This window comes from Mustela nivalis (assembly GCF_964662115.1).
Source record: "Mustela nivalis genome assembly, chromosome: 7".
NCBI classification, from domain to species: domain Eukaryota; kingdom Metazoa; phylum Chordata; class Mammalia; order Carnivora; family Mustelidae; genus Mustela; species Mustela nivalis.
The window spans coordinates 115,192,874-115,199,429 of NC_139026.1; the positions used below are offsets into that span (position 1 = coordinate 115,192,874).

The 6,556-nt window shown below is 40.5% G+C and overlaps 1 pseudogene across 1 annotated transcript; it reads left to right on the forward strand.

Moving 5' to 3' along the window:
- Positions 1-3,649: 3,649 nt before the first annotated feature.
- Positions 3,650-5,575, forward strand: LOC309869046 (AP-2 complex subunit mu pseudogene; annotated as a pseudogene). Its single transcript has one exon. The product of its transcript is annotated as an AP-2 complex subunit mu pseudogene (transcript).
- The last annotated feature ends 981 nt before the right edge of the window (positions 5,576-6,556 follow it).

Genomic DNA, 6,556 nt, shown 5'->3' on the forward strand with positions numbered 1-6,556 from the left:
GTTAGCAGCCATATCTTAATCTGTTTCCTTTAACAACTTATCACCATTCCCAAAGACCAAACCCTACCTCCTATGGGGAATATGTATACACTCTCTTTCTGTAAGTATGGAATCTACAACTCTTTCTAGAAAGCTCTGCATCCACCATGGTATTTTTCATAATATTGCCAAATCCCTCCATAAACTTGCAGTCAAGTAGGGTGATTTTTCCTATGCCTCTCTTATTTTCTTAAATTCAAGTATACACTTTTATGTGCAGGAAGTACAAGAAAATGTTGTATGTACCACATAAATCTACCAGTATAATGCACATGAAAGATAAATAACACATACCTGCTCAATAAGCTTAACTGAAACCAACACTTATCAAGTACCTATTATAGCTTAGTTACTGTAGATACAAAGAAAAATCACTCAAAGTCCCTAATCTTAATGTATTATAGTTTTTTATAACTTTATTTTTTAAATATTTTATTTATTTGACAGAGATCATAAATAGGCAGAGAGGCAGGCAGAGAGAGAGAAGGAGGAGGAAGCAGGCTCCCCATGGAGCAGAGAGCCAGATGCGGGGCTTGAACCATGAGATCATGACCTGAGCTGAAGGCAGAGGCTTTAACCCATTGAGCCACCCAGGCGCCCCAATATAGTTTATGGGGAAAACAACATCATGGAAAAAAAGAGAAAATACTACTCATAGTTATATAGATTTTTGGTTATCTGAAGCCTATTTAAGTATGTTACTTTCCGTAATGATTAGAAAGTTATGCAATAAGTTAACTTGACTCTGTAGTAGGTAGTGCCACTGGTCCAATAATATTCACTTAATATCATTTTCAGCACAATGTACTCTTCAGAACTTATTTATGACAGAATATTTGAACTGGAGTTCTAAATGTGGTCTCAACAAATATACTCCTGAGAAATTTCTAAAATCCCTACAATGAATCATGGTTAAAATATACAATTTAGTAAAATAATTGTTATTACATGACATACAGTAAATATTTCAGAGATTAAACAATGACATTTTTAATTGAAATATTTTATGTTACAACAGAGGTTATAAAATAAGTTTAAAGAAATATCAGAGACTGTTTAATTCAGATAAATGTTTTCCACAGAGAAACAAATTGCCTGGAGATTTTCATGGAAAAAGAGATTCCGTTTCTTTTTCTTTCAATAATATGAACTTTTGATTATGTTTTGTTATTATTTCTGGGTTGGTATAGAGCTCATAATTTATCTGAAAAGCTATTGGAATTTCACAGGAGGAATCCTTGGAAAATCTTTCAGTCTCTAAAGTTGCTGCAACAACATTCCTAAAATTAATTTTGGTAGAATTGAGAGATTTTCTTGTTTCCATTAGATAGCTAATTGAGATACTTCATTGATTTCATGGATATTAGAGATGTCAAGGTCACCCACATTTTCTGTGTAGTCCTTCTACAAATATATGCTGAATATCTCATCAAGTTTTTCTTGATTTTTACTTTATGTTATAAAAACACCTTTTTTTTTGCTAACTTCATTTCGATGTTGATCTTCTATAAATATTTTAATTTTTACTTTTCTCCCAGCATAGTAAAAATTAAACAAGAGATGAAATGAAGAAATAATTAGGCATAAAACCAAAAGTATGATTAAATTGTTTCTTTTATGGCCAAATATTCAGAGGAGCCTAAGATATTTTAAGACATTCCCTACCCATAAAGAAATAAAATATAAATACTTAAAGGGTAGAAATGTTACAAGAAACCTTTTATTGGTCCTGGTTTCTTTTTCTTGCATCACTACGCACCAATGGCATGTTGATGACAGTCAATCTGACCAAAGGAAGGAGATATGAATGGCATGGGGGATTTTTGTTGGCCTTAAGCAGGTGACAAATCTTCCTACCTTCCTTCTGACCATTTTGTGTCTGGCAACTCTAGATTGTTCTGCTATTTTCATTTGTCCTGCTATGATCTGTTCTTTACAGCTAGATTTCTCTCATCTACTGACTTTGGATTAAAAAGAGGTTGGTTCAAACCCAGGATCACACAGTTATTGTTTGCATAATCTTAGAAATGCTAAATAACCTCAAAGAGCATCAGCACATGAGTCTATTAAAAAATGGGACTAATAATCTACTAACAAATTTATAGTAATAAGTAAATGAAATTACTAGCATAGCAGCACAAACTTAACTATTAGTTGCATTCTCCCTTGACCCACTATGGAACAAAGTGTAGTCATTTAACATTTTCTTATATTCTTCTTTCTATTAAGATAGGCCTTTTGTAATTTTAATGTCCTTAATAGCAATTGAGAGACTTTAGAGTGTAAATATCTCAATTTCTGGTATCTTATCCTCTGGCTTACTTCTTGCTATCATCCTTGCTTTTCAGAAAGAACAAGTTAAGCAAACAATAGGTTTCTCTCGATAGGTTTCTCAGTGTTACACACAAAGTTTAGTGATATCATGTGGTTGTATATAAAAATAGCTGGATTTAGAGTCTGAAATTTAAAATTCAAGAACCGTATCTTGATTCCCTAAGTCTTAGTCTTTTTGTCTTTAAAATGGAAATAATAGTTTTCCTGTCTTCCCTGGAGAGTATCTTAAGCATGAAATTACATCCTTTTACCTAACATTTCAATATATCTTAAACCGTGTATACATATAAAATTGTGAAATTTACATTTCAAAGCAAAATCACACTTAAGTTAGCCAATCAATCTGTCACACTAAGGCAATAGTGAAGATGAATGGAATACAGGGATTCCCTCTACCCTCTATCACATATATTTCTCATCCCTGAAAGCCCTAACATGTAAGTATACAGGCAAGAAGAAACAAAGGCAAGAATGAATTTTATTTTGTTTATTTTTTCAGTATTTCAAAATTCATTGTTTATGCACCACACCCAGTGTTCCATGACAAAAAAAAAACAACAACAAAAATAACAATGTTTAATACATATGCCTCAAGCAGTGACACCATGAAAGAAAGGTGGGGGTGTTATGGTTTATGTAAGCTCCTTTTTGGCTGTCATTTGGAGGCAGGGGGACCAACTATAGTTCAGAAATACATATTCATAAGGCAATAAATATTAAAATTTAAAGTGATTTGTTTGCATTGACCTAGTAATTCCATTATCTAGTAGCTGACTATTTAAAAATGTCATAATAATCTCCCTTTGTCAAAGAAAGTATGATAACTATTAATAAGTATGGCTGCAACGGATACTCAGTAGCAAAGAAGGCACTTGTAGTGGTGACATTTGGACAGGAAAGAAACTTTTTTTATTGATTCTAAGCAATATTTTTGTCTTTTATGGCAACCATCTGGATAACAGCAGTGTTCATATGTTGCAAATCCTTTCTTTTTCATCCATGGCATTAAGGATAGAGAAAACACACACACAAACACACACACAACACACACACACACACACACACACACACACACACACACACACACGCGTCTTTTTGGGTAGTTCTTTGGCAAGACATAGTAAGAATTACCCTATAGGAGGGTGGAGGAGGTAGAAAAAGATACTCCATAAGATTTTCTATTTCAAGCAATAGTGCCAGCCCATCAGGCCTGATGTGTTTGTGTACCTGAGAACTAGAGTATTGCTGAGGCATAAAGAATAAGAAGACAAGATCTTGGGATCTGGAGAGTGGCCCGGCGGGCCGAGCAGGGGGCCGCGGACACCAGGTCTGTTCTCAGAGCGATGGGCCTTGGAGACTGAGCTGCCGCCATGATTGGAGGCTTATTCATCTATAATCACAAGGGGGAGGTGCTCATCTCCCGGGTCTACCGAGATGACATCGGGAGGAATGCAGTGGATGCTTTTCGGGTCAATGTTATCCACGCCCGGCAGCAGGTGTGCAGCCCCGTCACCAACATCGCTCGCACCAGTTTCTTCCATGTTAAGCGGTCCAACATCTGGTTGGCAGCTGTCACCAAGCAGAATGTCAATGCTGCCATGGTCTTCGAATTCCTCTATAAGATGTGTGACGTAATGGCTGCCTACTTTGGCAAGATCAGCGAAGAGAACATCAAGAACAATTTTGTGCTCATATATGAGCTGCTGGATGAGATCCTGGATTTTGGCTATCCACAGAATTCAGAGACAGGCGCACTGAAAACCTTCATCACCCAGCAGGGTATCAAGAGCCAGCATCAGACAAAGGAAGAGCAATCGCAGATCACCAGCCAGGTAACTGGGCAGATCGGCTGGCGGCGGGAGGGCATCAAGTACCGCCGGAATGAGCTCTTCTTGGACGTGCTGGAGAGTGTGAACCTCCTCATGTCCCCCCAGGGGCAAGTGCTGAGCGCCCATGTGTCAGGCCGGGTGGTGATGAAGAGCTACCTGAGTGGCATGCCTGAGTGCAAGTTTGGGATGAACGACAAGATTGTCATTGAGAAGCAAGGCAAAGGCACAGCTGATGAAACCAGCAAGAGTGGGAAGCAATCAATTGCCATCGATGACTGCACGTTCCACCAGTGTGTGCGACTCAGCAAGTTTGACTCTGAACGCAGCATCAGCTTCATCCCACCTGATGGAGAGTTTGAGCTAATGAGGTATCGTACCACCAAGGACATCATCCTTCCTTTCCGGGTGATCCCACTAGTACGAGAAGTGGGATGCACCAAACTGGAGGTCAAGGTGGTCATCAAGTCCAATTTCAAGCCTTCATTACTGGCTCAGAAGATTGAGGTGAGGATCCCAACCCCACTGAACACAAGTGGGGTACAGGTGATCTGCATGAAGGGGAAGGCCAAGTACAAGGCCAGCGAGAACGCCATTGTGTGGAAGATCAAGCGCATGGCAGGCATGAAGGAATCACAGATCAGCGCTGAGATTGAACTTCTGCCCACCAATGACAAGAAGAAATGGGCTCGACCCCCCATTTCCATGAACTTTGAGGTGCCATTCGCACCCTCTGGGCTCAGGGTGCACTACTTGAAGGTGTTTGAACCGAAGCTGAACTACAGCGACCATGATGTCATCAAATGGGTGCGCTACATTGGCCGCAGTGGCATTTATGAGACCCGCTGCTAGCTGCCTAGTAGCAGCTAGCCTGCCTCCCCACCCGCCCTTTTCCGTGGGTCTGGGTGCCCTGGGCCACCATACTTCAGTGTCTCCTCCCTCCTGCTTTGCTTCCTTCCCTTTGCACCAGCCCCTGAGTCTAGGTCTGGACCAACTACATTGCGAGCGGGACTGGTGGAGCAGTCCCTGGGCTCCCTGGGCTCCCTGGGCTCCCTGGGCTCCCTGGGCTCCCTGGGCAGGGTGGTTTCTGGGGCTCCTACTCCACCATCCATCTGTCTGCCCTGGCCCTTGCCAGGCTCTCTGTTCTCTGACCAAAGCCAGGTGGGCTCCCTTTCCTCCCCTCCCCTGTGGCCACATCTCTCTGGAGTGGGAGGGTTGGCTGCCCCTCACCTCGGAGCTCCCCCAAAGGCCAGTAACGGATCCCCAGCCCTCAATCCCTACTCTGCTTTGGGATAGTGTGAGCTTCATTTTGTACACGTGTGACTTTGTCCAGTTATAAACCCAATAAACTGTAGAGCGGAAAAAAAAAAAAAAAAGAATAAGAAGACAATATTCTTTCAGCTCTGAAAAACTGAAAGTCAGCCTAAGAGCATAGATAGAGTGCCAGTTATAGTTTTAGAAAATTTCTTCAATGATCCCACTCTTTTTCTATTAATAAGGAAAATCAGGTGACAGGGAAATGGTGTAGAGATACACAGTGAGAGAGAGAAAGGAGAGGCTAGATATTACCATTAGAAGTAATGTTGTTTCTTTTTTTTTTAATTTTAATTCCAATTAGTTAACATACAGTGTTAAATTAGTTTCAGGTGTACAAAATAGTAATTTAATACTTCCATATATGACTTTGTGCTCTTCACAAAAGTTCACTCTTTAACCCTCATCATGTATTTAATCCATCTCCCACTGAACTCCCCTCTGATAACCATCAGTTTGTTCTCTGTAGATAAGGAAATTTCATAATTTTGAAACATATTTGATTTCTTTAAATTAGCCTCAATCAACCAATGAAGATGTGCCATTCTATGTTTCTTCTGCAACTGGAAATGAAATGTTATCTATTCATTCATCATTACAAAAAAAATTAAAAGTTTGAAGTCAGAGTATTAGAGAGGTCTGACAAGATGGTGGAGAAGTAGGAGGAGGCGCTGTTTCAACCTGTACCCTAAAGTGAGTTGATTACCTACCAAAGAACTCTGATCACCCACCCATGAAATCAGCCTGAGATCAGAATTATACACGACTGGATCTCTACAGGGGCAGAAGATGCCAGTGGGCAGGTAAAGTGGAGTGGGAACATTGGCCTGATATTGGAAGGTAAACAAAAGGAGGAGGGAGCCACCAGAGGCCAATTAGAAAGTAATGCCCCTAATATCAGAGTGCCCTGCATCTGGGGACCAGCATTAACTTGGAGACTGGTTGAAAGCACTCCAAAAGAGCAAAGGATCCCGGAAGGGTGGGGGGGGATTGTGGGAATCAGAGCAGCTAGGGACAGGGGCTTAAGTTCCCAGACCCAGGAC